Source organism: Condylura cristata, unplaced genomic scaffold (assembly GCF_000260355.1).
Source record: "Condylura cristata isolate star-nosed mole 26May11 unplaced genomic scaffold, ConCri1.0 scaffold00003, whole genome shotgun sequence".
Classification (NCBI taxonomy): Eukaryota; Metazoa; Chordata; class Mammalia; order Eulipotyphla; family Talpidae; genus Condylura; species Condylura cristata.
The window spans coordinates 7897394-7911364 of record NW_004567104.1 but is presented as its reverse complement, the minus strand read 5'-3'; the positions used below and the strand labels follow the sequence as shown (position 1 = coordinate 7911364).

Sequence of the window (13971 nt, the reverse complement as noted above, 5' to 3'; positions counted from 1 at the left end):
GAAGGGAGCATTTTCGAGCCTCGGTTTGTTTCTGGCGCTTGGGCTGGGTGGCCTGCTAGCGGGGAGCCAAAGTGGCGGCGGCGGCCGGCAGCAGTGGTGGAGTTGGGAAAAGTTGCGAGGCCGCCGCCGAAGTTGCGCGGGCTGGCGGGCTGCGCCGAGCTGCGGCTGCAGTAGTGGGCGCTGTGCGCTCGGCGGTGCTCTCCGGCGTGCGCGGCGCGGCGGGAGGACTCGGTGGGGTGTGGGGGACACGAAGGAGGGGGCTGTAATCGTGGGTATGGGAGGGCACGGGCTGAACAGAGCTACCCGCTCCGCAAACCGCAGGCAGGTGGGGAGAGAAGAGACGTCGCGAGCCTGTGGGAGCAGGGAGTGGAGGGCACGCAGCCAGTGGCGACAGCCGCCGGGGAGAAAAGGCTGAGAGGGCGCGCTCCCGCCCGCGAGCTCCGCGCTGGCGGGGCGCCGAGTGACCCCCAGGGGGCGGGCTGCTGGAACTCTGGGCCGCGGAGCGGGCGCGGTGGAGTCTATTGCTCCCCTTCTGGACTCTGCCCGGGTCTTAGGTCACTAACCCTCCCCGGCGCCCCCTGCCTGCTCGGCGTGGAGAGGCTGTGGTCAGCGGCCCCGGGCCAGTGGGTTCCCGACTGGGGCGGAGGGACCGTCACCCGCCCCACGCTTCTAGTACAACTGTTGGATGACTTCGCCCGGCCTTGTCCGCCGAGTCGACATTGTCCGAGAAGGCGCGAGTCTCGCCGGGACTGGACTGGGGTTTGTCTAAATGCTTCTGCCACGAGTCTAAGGGTCTCGGCGGTGGCCAGTCCTCGGGCGGCCCGAAGTGCTCCCGCGCGAGGTGTCAGACTCGGGCAGGGGCTGCGTGGGGAGAAGATAGGCCGCTGTCACTCTCCCACTCGCTGGAAGCAGAACTCCTTATTTGTTTTGCTTGTTGTGGACTAAAGAAGAGAGAAATGAGGGGTGGGCGGGTTGTTTCTCACCAGTGAAATCCCTGGTTGCCCCCTTCCCTCCTTGGCTCCCAGAAGCTCAGTGCGCTCCACGCCTTCCAGCTCCCGCGTCCTAGCAGCCGCGGCACCGAAGGCAGCCGCACCTCAGCGGGGCTCGTTTTCGCAGGCTGTGGGAGCCCGCGTTAGCTCAGCTAGATGCTGTCAACGTAGGCGCCTTTCCAGGGCTTTGAGTAGTCTTCACCCAAGCACTTCCTCCCTTCCCAGCGTTTCCTCTTTCCCAGGGAGAGAGGGATCAACCTAAATATCGGGCTTTTTGGGTCATTAGGCCATCTGTTTCTCTTTTGTATATAGTTCATTTCACTTAACTGCGACAGTGTCAAAGCGCGCCAGTGGAACTCCGGTTTGTTTTTAAATGAGGCCGATGTCTTTATTTTCATCTGACGAGGAATAAATGCACATAAGCGTGGCGGCCTGGGGGCTTCAATTACGGCTAAAGGTTAGGTGCGTGAGGGGGTTGGTGGGGGCAGGAGAGGCAGGGTGGGGAACTTATTTCAACCGTGCCTATGTCGTGAAATGAAAGCCAAAGGTTTGCCGCGCCTCGTTGCCGGGCATCCGCCGAAGTGAAAGCAGAACACAAAACTCTCCGAATTTTCTTGAGTAACTTTTTCAACTGTTTTAATTACCAAACTTTACAAGGTCGCATAAAAATATTCCCTTTTGTGCAACCGACTAATTATCCAGAAACCCAGCCTCGTTTCCGATCTGATGCTACATGTCGTTCGTCCAGCAGGGAACCCATTTATTTTGTCTCTAAAGGATGCGGCTGCCGCTTTCTGATAACGAGATACGAACTCATACAAACTTTTCCTGCTAAGCCTCAGGTTCCCGCTTGCGCTGCGCCATCGCGACTGCCTTTCCCATACAGAAGCGCTGCTTTATACAGTCCTCCAAGTACAAACTGGGTAATAAAGAAAATCACCTTAAAGCTACAGATTTTTGTGTGTGAAAGCACTGTCTCCTCCCCCCTTTTAGGGCGCAAGTTTCCTAGAGCGTGGCAGCGATATTCCATGACCCCTGAGGTGCAATCCAACGAAAACTTCGCCGCAGTGTCTGTAACGGTTTCTTTTTCTGAGTTAGGAAGAGGCAGTGTGATCAGCATACTTTGTAAAACAAACCTACATTAATCGTTGCAGAAGCAAACATTGCAGTGGTAACAATTGCAGTGGTAACAACTCACACAAACAGTTGTTTTCTCTATTGCTTGTTATTCTTTCTTTGGTGAATTTCCTTAGTGGTCAAGTCCTTTCGCGACCTTGACTATGGTACTGGATCCAATTGATCGAGGCCAGTGACCACAGACACTGACAATGTCCCTGAAGTTAAACCCAGAGTGAACAACTCATCTTCCAGCTTGCAGTACTTGGGGTTTTTTTTTTTTTTTTTTTGTTACAAGGAGTTGAAACCGAAAAATTCGTTGCATCATTTGGGAGGGATAAACAATTTAATTTAATAAATAAAAAAAGGGAAAAGCAAGAAGACTGACATTTATATTGTTTAAAGTCTCCGGTTTTTATTCCAATCTTTAAGAAAAGAAAACTAAAAGTCAAGCAGACTCTGGCAGCCCCGAAAGGCTGCCAGACGCTTTCTTGGGCAGCGAGGATAGCACCTGGTTGGTGCCAGAAATGCCAGTTGCAACTGGGTTTTCCGGGTGGTGGAAAAGAAGTGAGGCCGGGTCTGTCCAGCAAGTCTAGAGTCTTAACACCGAAGGAACCCGCTACCCCACCTTCCTAAAGTGACACCCGGCAGGATTTCAATCACAGCAATGAACGATTTGCAATGAGTAACCCCCCTTAGCTACTGGCCCCCCAGAAGTCTCGTAAAGACCCAGAAGGCGATGTGATTAGCAAGACCTTGGCGGCGGGGTTGGGGTGGGGGCTGGTTGTTACTCGTACAATTGACCTGCTTAAATATAACCTCTGAAGTAGTAAGTAGAGGATGACCCTCCAGCCTGCGCTTAAACTCCTCACCTTAGCAGCCCTTTACCTGTGGTAATACAGTGAAGGCATGCCCTGGTGACAGCCTGCACTCCCGGTATGCCTACCTAGTTGCGTTTTTTCATCCTTAAAAAATCCAGGTTGAAACATAGCTTTGTTTTAAAAATATTTTTATTTGTTTATTTCAGGCTGCTTTTGAGGAGGAAAAAAAAAAAAAAAAACGCTCGCCGCGGAGGCAGAGGCCCCTTCTAGGAAGGCGGTTTATTTGCCATTACTTGACCATTACCCTGGCTTAGGCTTCTTTATTGCATTTGGCACTCGGAACGCAGCCTTCCTGCAGCATTTTGATGTGTTTTGCCAAAAAAAAATATCTATGTTTAGAGGAAGGTTAATAACGCTTTTCATTCCCCCCTCATCCTCAATCCCATGGAAGGCTGGAAAGAAAGACTTCTTTTTCAGGTTTTTATTTGTAGAGACTAAGGAGTCTCAAGCTTGGCGACGGCTGCGTGTAAATGTGTGTATAAGTGTGCCTGAGTGTGTCTTTTGCCGGGTAACCCAGCTCATAGGGCTTCTGAGCCCAAGCCTCTCCGCTACTTGGGGTCAGGCTCCTGCATCCACACACCAACACGCAGGACGTCTATCTAGTAGAAATTAAGTCAGAGTTCCGTAAAGTTGTGAGCTGCTTTTTCTCTTTTTAAAGTTAAAGATAACTCTGTAAGTCCTCCCTGTTAAACATCTCGTCGTTGTGGATTTATTTTATTTCATTTTTGGAGGTTGGGCAACGTTATCCTAGGCTTCAGATTTTGCCCGGGGCTAAAGGGCCGCGGCTGGGGATGCCAGGCTCCGTCTGCCCAGGCAAGGAGCGCGGGAGCGCGCTTCAGACTTGTTGCACGCCTGGCCTGATCCCCTCTCCCGGCGCGGCCACTACTTTCCCTCTTCTGGAAGAGAGCCCTGACATGGAGTAGCTTGACTTGTCATCTTCTGGCCAACGGCGTTAGTCTTATTCCCAAGATAGTCAGCGCCTGGCAGAGCCCAATTCCCAGGGCCTAGGTAAAACCTCCCATCCCTCCTCTCCAAACCGCTTTTGGAGGGGGTAACCCTCCAGGGTAGGGAGTGGGGGTGGAGCTGCGGAGGCCCTAGTGAGGAGACACAGTGCTTACCCACCTCATACCTCCCTCCTCTGGCCTCAGAGCTCCTGGGCGTCTAAACTTAGGCTAGCACTCTTCTTTATTAGTCAACCTCTGAGGTGCTGCGTGCCTGGAGCGCCGATTTCTGCGGAGCGGGTTTGCAGGGACCTTTTCCACGCCCGTGTGCACACCAGCCCGGGCAGGCACACACACATACCCTCAACAGGGACTCAGGCACACATTCACACTCCCAGGCCTGGAAGGGCCCAATCAGCCTCATTGTGTGGAAGAGAGGTAGGCTATGGGAGATGGACCTGGAGGAGACCTTCAAGTTATAATGATACCAGGCATATTTTTCTAGAGGGCTGGTTAACCCTTCCTCAGCTGGAAGTCTCTCTTTGGAACTTTCTAAAAAGATAGGTAGGATCTTTTCAACTAGGCAGTCCAGTATGAATCATTGGTTCCCTCCCCACTCCTTTTGCCTAGGTCCTCTTGCTAAAATTAGATTTCCCTCTTCACACTCTTCTGGCCTTCTGAGTTTCCTCGGGAATTCTCAAGGAAATTGTGTAGTGAAAACAAGTGTGAAGAAGAGAATAAAAAGGAGACAGAACAGATAACAACAAAGAATGGTAGAAAGAAACAGTTTGCTTCTTTTGAAATTCTTCCAGAGTCTCAGTTTACAGATTGGTAATTTTTTTTCCCTCAGTAAATGATAAAAGTAAAATCCTTGTTAATTACCTTTGCTTACATGCCATACAAGAAACTCCAGAGATGTTTTTTTACATACGGAAGAAGCTGTTTACAAAACTCTTTCAAAAGTGTGACATATTGCTCTAGTTCAGCACTAAAAAGCTAAACACACTTACCCCCCTTTGAAGTGCCCTGGCTAGGGCAGCTTATTTGAGTGCGGTTCAGATATTGCTGTGGGTATAACTAATGGCCTCTACCTATTTAGCTCAAGTGGGTGGAGAGAAAGGCCTGAATTCCTTGTCCAATGGGTCCCTCTGGAGACTGGGTTCTGGCTCCTGGCCAGTTCTGTACAATGTCAACATTGAATATTTGAATTCCCAGACTCTATTTAACAAGTTTCTAAATAAATAAACTCATTGTGTGTCTGTGTTTAAAATTATTTCACCTCTTTCATAAAAGCTACAGCATCTTATTACATTGGCCTTGCAAGTTGAATTTTTTAAAAATAAACAAACAAACAGAGCTTAAGGCATTTTAATAGGCAGACTTCACAATATGTATGTTTTACAAAGACATTCATGTGTGGGCTAGGTAGGTGCTATTTAGAGGAATCTTAGGCTGGTCTGTGTGAAGCAATAGTGAATTAAAATTAAAAAAAACAAACTGAGTTTAGAAAGTCAGTGCAATATGAATCACATCTGAAGGGAGGCCTGACTGTAATGTCTTTACAAATTTGATAATTTTTTTTCCCCCTTATGAGTGCTACAGGGGACAGAGAGTTTCACTAGCGTGTCCTAAATGGATATCTGTACTCTCCCATTTCACAGGTATCAGTATGGCCAGAACTTGGACCAGATGAAATATTATTTCTGGGTATTTTTTCTTTATTTTTCTGTAAGTTGGAAGGGAAAGATACACAATTGTTATCTTCATATTTAAGTTTGGTTTTGAAAAGGATCACATGAAACCTACATTTTTACTAATCAACAGTTGAAAATCTATAACATCTTTATGCAGGTAGAAACACAGTTGTTCTAAGAAGTACACACTTAATTTTTAAAAAAAGATATATAAGTTCCAGTTCTCCTGAAAGTGGGGACCCCATCTGTGTTGATAGGAAAGAAAGTGAAATTCGTTCTGACTTAAAGGACAACATTATTAAAAAGAATGGGATTTGAAAGGGCACATAGCAAAACCCGTAACATTTAGTTGGTAACATGGAGAGCTCAAAGCCAAGAAAAAAATTCCACCAACCCATGCAAACCCTAAAATAGATTACAATGACCTCAGCCATTTTCATTTTCAAAAATAATAGCCATGATTAAAATGGGGGGAGTGTTTTACTTGGAACCACTCTCTTCTGCATTATTATAAAAGCTGTTTTGTGGTTAAAGAACTGTTTCATTATAGAAAAAAAAAAAAAGCAAGGGAATTTTTAATCAAATTCCTGACTCTTCAAAAGCACCCATTCTTGAATTACTTTTATTTTGATTTTACTTATTATTTGTATTCACTAGTAAACATACTTTTTGGCCTGTCTATTCAGCCAAGTCCTTGAATACTAACTTTAATAACCACGGTAAAGGGAAAATGTCCCTTAGAAAAGAGAATTAACATTAATTCCTTAGTAAACACCTGCCTAGAAGTTGCTAACTCTAGAGTAGGAAGAATTAAAACTTCATTAACCTTATTCAAAAACCTTGCAGAAAGGAGTTCATCTGTATGTTAAGATTGTTTAAATTAGGACAGCTGAGAAAGTCCTTGTACCTACTACTTACTTGGTGGGCATCAGCATTCAACAGGCTGGTGGAACAAATATCAGTGTTACCCTTCTGGGTTCTCTGAGTAAACCAGGTTCCCTGGTCTCATGAATATTAGAAATCTGCCCATCAGAGTTTGACTAGGCTGTGGTGCCTGATTCACTAGCAGGGTAACTTCAAGTTATTGAATGCCACTGACCCCTAGTTTCTTTACTTGTAAGGTGGGCATACCAGCACCTTTTTTGGACTGCTGTGATGTTTAAACAGGGTAGGATATGCAAAGTACCTAATTCATTCTCTTTCCTTCCCATTTTCTGAACAGGAATTTTTTAGACATCTTGCCTTTCCTACCCAATTCTTGCTTTTTCTCCAGCTTCGTTTAAGAAAAACTTTGCCTGTATATAGAAAACAGGCAATTTATTGTCTTTTCAATAAATTATAGTTCGGTATGACCAGAATCATAGCTAAAATTTGGATACAATAAAATAATCTATACAAAGCTAAAATAGGCTATAAATTTATTCAGAAAACTTGGGAATATACCTTTATTCTTTTTAGGGGATGAGTGGGCAATGTGTCCATTAATTGATTTTTAGCTTTGCCACACAGATTTTTGGCATTGTGCGCATATAATCTAGACTATGATTCCTTGCGTATGAAAATTTTCTCTTTAATGGAATGAGCTTTGTTGTCTTTTTAGAATCCTTGATGGGTTGTTGTTCTCAAACTGAGATTAGACTAGGACATTTAAATGCACACAGTGATTGGTAGATACAATAAATGAGTGAAGCATGATGGGTCTAAGCACTCTCCTGGTTATATTTAAATTTATGACATGCAGTCTTAAATTCCAGAACTAGAGGGAGCAGAAAAGTCTGTGGCAACTGGGAGTTCAAACCTCTACAGGAACCAATAGTTCCAGCTTACTGTTTTCATTTGTTTAAGAGGATCCAGTGTTGCTAGGTTTTCTAATTTTTAAGAAAAGTCACATATCTGGAGTTTTATGTGAAATTTCTTTACTTTAAAATGTTGACTTAATTAAAACAAACAAACAAATAAAAATAACTCAAAAAAACTCAGCAACAAACCTCTCTCTGCCTTATCTATAGAGTTTGAGGGCCATCAGTTTGCAGTGTCTGGATTAGATGATTTCCAAGGGTCCTTCAAAGTTCCAACATTTTACAATATCCACCAGGCTTCCTGAATATTATTCTGTATTTTTAAGATCTGTATCTGCCTCCTCCACCCCAAAGCTAATGTGTGTGCATATGTGTTTTGATAGGTGGAAGTACTTATTATAGAATCTGATATCTAACCATTTATCTGGAAAAAAACGTCTTTCACGGCCATGTTGTGTCTTTCCCTCCATGCTGCTTCATCATTAATTGGCTTAAGAAAATAAACTGAAACACTCACTTCTCTTCTCAGAGCCACTGGCCACCATTGTTTCTTATTTCTTATTCAACCTAATTCTTTGATTTGTGAGCAGGGGGCTGGGCAGTAAATCATTAGCAGACAGTTTTCTGTGATTTTCCATAGTGGGAGAAGAAATCATTTGGCTACTGTTGGTCTAACAGTGAAGAATTTGGTCCTGCTCTGTAGAAGGGTCCAGATGTCATGTCCTGTACCTCTGTACAACAGCAGAATCCAACTATTTTTTACCACACAAACCTGAGATGGAAAAATTAGATTTTAAGGGGTAAATGTGTTGTTTAACAAGTGTGGCTCTTCTTATAGGAAGGTTATATACATTTAGGGACCAGCTGAAAATAAACATACATTGTTCTGTTTATTAGCATGTCTGTTTATTATTCATAGCAAAACTAGGAGGTGAATGACAAGTAAAATTATGTCTTGAGGACTAAAAGGTTGAGAGGTAGTGATGGGATATCAGGATAAAGGATTCCCCTAATAGAGTTTGGAAGAAGCACTTTATAAAATCTGAATCACTATTACAATTAAGGCATTGGTTAACAAATACTTGTTACTTATTATCAATTGACATTCTTGGAAAAATCATCAGATCATGCAATGTTTGTAGAGTGCAATCTGGAACAGTGATGAGCTATGATTATATGCATTACCTATGGGTTATCACTACCAGTTGGCTGTTTTCATACCTGATACTGAAGCCCAAATTCCTGGCCTTTGAGTGTCTTCCACTCTTGAGTTAGAAGAATGTAGTGATTTTGGGCACAGATTCTGAGTTATATTGGTTGACCTGGGTTCAGATCCCGGCTCAAACATTTACTGGCTGCATGAATGAAGTCAAGTCAGTATTTCATTGCTTCATTTTCTTGTCCTATTTAGATTAAAAAAATGCTTATATTATGTGAAGATTTGATGAAGTAATGCCTTAAATACAATGAGATTGCAACACATACCCATTATTATTGTATTAGCTTTTCAGACTTATTTGTCTCTCTACCCAACATATATACCTGCAGCTTAACTTGTTTACTTGATCTATTCTGTTCACACTTTTATCAAGTTAGTGATCTTCCAACTTTGGGCCATGATGTTGCCATAGTTTCTAAATCTGCCTATACTATACTTTGACCATCAAAATCTAACTTCGCGGTGTGAATCCTTCCTTCTTCCTAAAGTCTATCCTCATCATTACTGGAGAAAGGATTCTTTTGATTTAGTATCAATTTGGAATTTTATTATAAATTCTTTGTCTACATTGTATATCATTTTTCTAATTAAATTGCAAAGCTCCTAGAGATCCTATTACTGTTTTGTACAGTGCCTAGTTCTATGAATTGTGTATGGCCAATATCAGTACTTAGGTGATGGTGCTTAGTGAAGGGCTTTGGTGGAGTGTGTGAATCCCTCTATTTCTTTGCCTGTGAAACATGCACAGTCAGGTAATGTCAGCACTAGAAGTCTGGGTTATCTGACACTTTAATTGCATAGTAAATCCACAATTGGCTATTTTGACAGTGATAAACCACTTGGAAAGCACTTTTGGAAAGTAGAGTATTATTCCTAATTTTCACCAATAATGCTCCTCATTTTGCCAGTGCAGGTATAACCCATGGCTAGTGACTTAAATAACAAATTGTTATTGATCTACACTTGATTCTCAGGTTTATGGAAACTCTGTACTGGACCTGATTCTGGAGACTATTGGTGGAGTCTGAAGGGAACGTTTGTGGCCTCACAATTCCTAGGGATTTTGTGGGGTAGCCAGTTTTACAGAAGTCATCAAAAACCAAATTTTCAAGTACTTCATGACTCTGATTTTGGCAGTATTAATATAGCAGATATATTGGAAAACATTTGGTGGCTATGTTAACGTATTTTTGTAATTGTAATTTTATGATAAAAGGTTCTTTCAAACAACAAAGGTAACAGACAAAAACTTACATTGAATCTTGTTTTTTTTTTTTAAAGATTTATTTATTTATTCATACAGAACTGGGGTACAGACCAGAGACATTGAGGGTGAGAGAATTCACCAGAGACAGACCGGGGAGCAGAACAGGCAGATCAAGGAAGTACACTGCTGAGGGGAGCAGCGGGCGGGTCAGGAGAGGTCTGCTCTGGGGCAGTCAGGGATCGAACTCATGCGAAAGTGGCTTTAGCTTCTTAGTGCACTGCGCCACCAAGGAGGGCCTGAATCTTGTTTTATGGGTTAAATTAACTCCACCTACCCAGTGAGGTCTCCGAAATTCAAAATTAACCATGCCTTCTTCCCCCTGCATCACCATATCCAGTTTCTCATTCTCATTTAACAACTCTCTCACTTCTGTGGAGAAAAAGGGCTATTTGTGCCTCGACAACCAACCTCAAACCTTGAACAATTGTGCGTTTCAGTGTCTTTTAGGGTTCTACTTTTCTCGAGAGCATCCAGTTGAGACTTTTTAATCCTTTTCTTAGAACTATTTTTTTTAAGATAAAACATTTTTTTAAAGGACTTATTTTTATTTATTTATGTATACAAAAATCGGGGTATAGGTCAGAGGTGCAAGGGGTGTAAGAGTTCACCATAGACAGCATGGAGAGCATAATAGGCAGATTGACTGAAATACACTGCTGAGGGGAGTAGCAGGGCGAGACAGGAGAGGTCTGCTGTGCTATGTGGGTCACCTCTCTGACTGAGGATTAAACTCATGTCACAGTGGCTGTCTATGGCTTCATCCTGCTAAGATTTAATCAAAGTGCTACAGGAGGCTCCTCTTCAAACTGCTTTTAAAGAATTGGGAGTCCTTGTAAATTGGCCAGAGACTAAGTATCATGACTCTTATAAGTTGATGACTATTGTATACTTTATCTTTGTCAGGAACTATGAAATTAAGTAGTAATAAAATGTTTCATGATAATGAAAATGAATGGAGAGAGGAAACAATTGTCTTAGTTTCTGGTAGGATATATGGCCCATGACATTCTCCTGGGGGTCAGACACCTGCAAAAATCTGATGAAAAGTATGGAGTGTATCTCCAGAAAAGGCAAATATGAATAAAAATGTTCACACTATCTTTGTGGTTCAATGAATTTCTAAATCCCAGTCAGAGATATTATGGGGGGATTATCTATGGTTTTAGACTTGATTTATGCTAGTAGTTTACTAGAGAATGTCTTAAAGTGTCAATTTTTAAAATTATCTTAGAGACATGATTTTTGCCATTATAAAATTTGTGCATAGTTACTGGGATAATTTAAAAACCAAAAGAATGAACCACACAGAAAACAAATGTTCCTTGCAGTCTACTATTTTGTCCACATTGACTATAGGTTCCCATTCTTCACTGTGAAGTGTTATGTTCTGCATGTATCTACAAGCACACACATACTATATTTAGAATCTTTAAAAGAACTTTTTTCTTTTTTTAAAAACTTACTAATATACCTCAAATCTTTCCCCCCATTAATATATAGCAATCTAACCTGTTCTTTTAAAGGCCATAGATTTCCATTGTTTGGATATAACACTTTTTTTTTTAAGATTTATTTATTTATGCATACAGACCTGGGGTACAGGCCAGAGGTGCAGGGGCGGTGAAAGGATTCACCAGAGACAGCATGGGGAGCAGAACAGGCTGATGGAGGAAGTACACTGCTGAGGGGAGCAGCGGGCAGGACAGGAGAGGTCTGCTGTGCCATGTAGGTCCCCTCCGGGGTGGGAATTGAGCTCATGCTTAAGTGGTTTTAGCTTCTCAGTGCTGTGCTTTAACTTGCTGTGCCACCAACACTTTTTATTGAACCAGTTCTCTATAGATGATATTTGGGTACTTTCCAGCTTCCAGAACAGGACAGAGAAGTTCCCTAAACCCGAACAGGATAGGACTCTAAGGGAAAATGAAAGTGAATTGTACAATGAAAGGAAACTCACCGTTCGGGGTGAAGTGTGTTGGCCTCTGAGCCACGGGCACAGCAGGGCTTTGGAAAGGTCACAGAGGGTTGCCTCATCCTGTCAGGATAGATCAGTTTTCCAAGTACCTTTACCCCCTGGAGGACCTAGGGTCGAAGTCCAGAACTAAGCTACATCTGTGTAAGATCCATTGTCCATCTTGTGGTATTTCAAGCTTACTAGATTGTTCTGGACCTCATGTTTATGCACCATTTCCATTTTCTCCTGCTGTTCAGAACAGGCTATAGCTGAAATCAGTCCACATAGCTTTTACGGGAGAAGGATATAAGGCTGAATGAGTGATCAAGATTTTAAGACTCAAATATTTTTTTTTCTGATTTCTTTATGTATTACATTATGACCACACTGTCCTAACCTGAATACACCTTAATCCAATTTGTGTGCCTAGAGATGCCAGCTGAAAAAAATTATTAAAAAAAATTCATAATAATTTCTAATCTCTGAATTGGAAAGATTATTTTTTATAGGAAGATGTTTTTCACTAGGTAACCAGGGTATGGGAAATTTTTTATAATGGAAACTATCTCTTTAGCTATAGTATCAAGACTATGACAATATAATGTTACACACTAATTAAAGCCTATCAGATGTGAAATTCCAGTTTTTAATTAGAAGTTGTAAACCAGGATTGGGAGACTTCTGACAAGTGGTTTATTTCTGGCAATGATGCTTTTTATTAAATATATATAAAAAAGCTCAGAAAAAAAGTTTAGTTCAATCCTTTATACGAAGTATTACAGAAATGTGATAGCTGGTTTCTAGCCCTAGTAGGAACAGCTTTGTTTACTGAGGTTCACACTAGATATTTCAGATTGAATTTGAGAGCATACAATTCAAGGAATCAGCATTTACTTTAAAGTTTTCCTTTTTGAGAGTTAGTTTACTTTGTGATTTTGATTCCACTGAGCACAGTATTTGTCTCAAAGTCAGATATCTATTTCTGTGAATACACAGCAGTTCTGTAGGGTATTATTCTTGTTAAGACTTTCAGGGGCCTCCCTGGTGGTGCAAGGGGTTAGGCACACACTATGAAGCTATATGCAGCCACTGTAGTGTGAGTCCGTCACCCCCCCCAGAGAGGTGACCCACATGGCACAGCAGACCTCTCGTCTGGAAATTACTTCAGGCTTGTGGCAAGCTTTCAAGCCTCAGCAGCCCTACTTCAGGTCACTGATTGGGTAATTTAAAGAGAGGTGGGGATTGAGAGGGTAGGTGGAGTAGATGGGGTGGGGAGATTAGGACATTTTTATTTCAATTCCTTTCTTTCTCTATTTCTCTATGAACACCAATTCTGTTAATAATCACACTAAGAGGACCTCTCTGGTAACACAACGGTTAATATCAGCACTATCAAGCTATTGCCAGAACCGAGACATGAGCTCAATCCCTGGCCAGGGAACTAACCCACATGATACAGCAGACCTCTACTGTCTTGCTCGCTGCTCCTCTCAGCAGTGTATTTCAGTACATCTGCCTATTCCGTTCCCTGCTCTGTCTCTGGTGAATACTGTCGCCCCCCCCTGCACCTCTGGCCTGTACCCCAGTTCATGTATGCATAAATAAATAGATCTTAAAAAAGTTTCAACTATATTTTAAGTGAGATCAATCACTTAAAATACCTCAAATCAATCAATAGTTATTGAATGTCTATTATATATAAGCCATGAATGAAATCCTGGAAACACTAATTTTTCCTGAAACTATAAACATCAGCATTTGACAGACATAATAACCCTGTTGATGGTTTATTAACTGAAACATGGATGACCATGTGTCTGTTGTTGGTAATCTATGACTACTAAGTGGTTTTGTGGGTTTGGAATACAGAATCCTCTGCTTGACTCTTCTCTAAAAGCTTTCTTAAAATTGTCAAGTCACACACCCAACAAGCTGCAGTGCCATTCCCAGCATTTGGGACTCCCACCTGAAATAACACCGGACTTCATTTCTCTCTCTCTCTTTTTTTAAAAAGATTTATTTTGTTTGTGCATACAGAACTGGGGTACAGGCCAGAGGCTCAGGGGCAGTGAGAGGCTTCACCAGAGACAGAGTGGGGAGCAGAACAGGCAGAT

At 42.5% G+C, this 13971-nt stretch overlaps 1 protein-coding gene across 1 annotated transcript in view; it reads left to right on the top strand.

Annotated features, from left to right (window-relative positions):
- Positions 1-13971, top strand: part of MECOM (MDS1 and EVI1 complex locus) — a 562721-nt gene that overhangs the window by 676 nt on the left and 548074 nt on the right. The gene's annotated exons all lie outside the window — the stretch shown is intronic.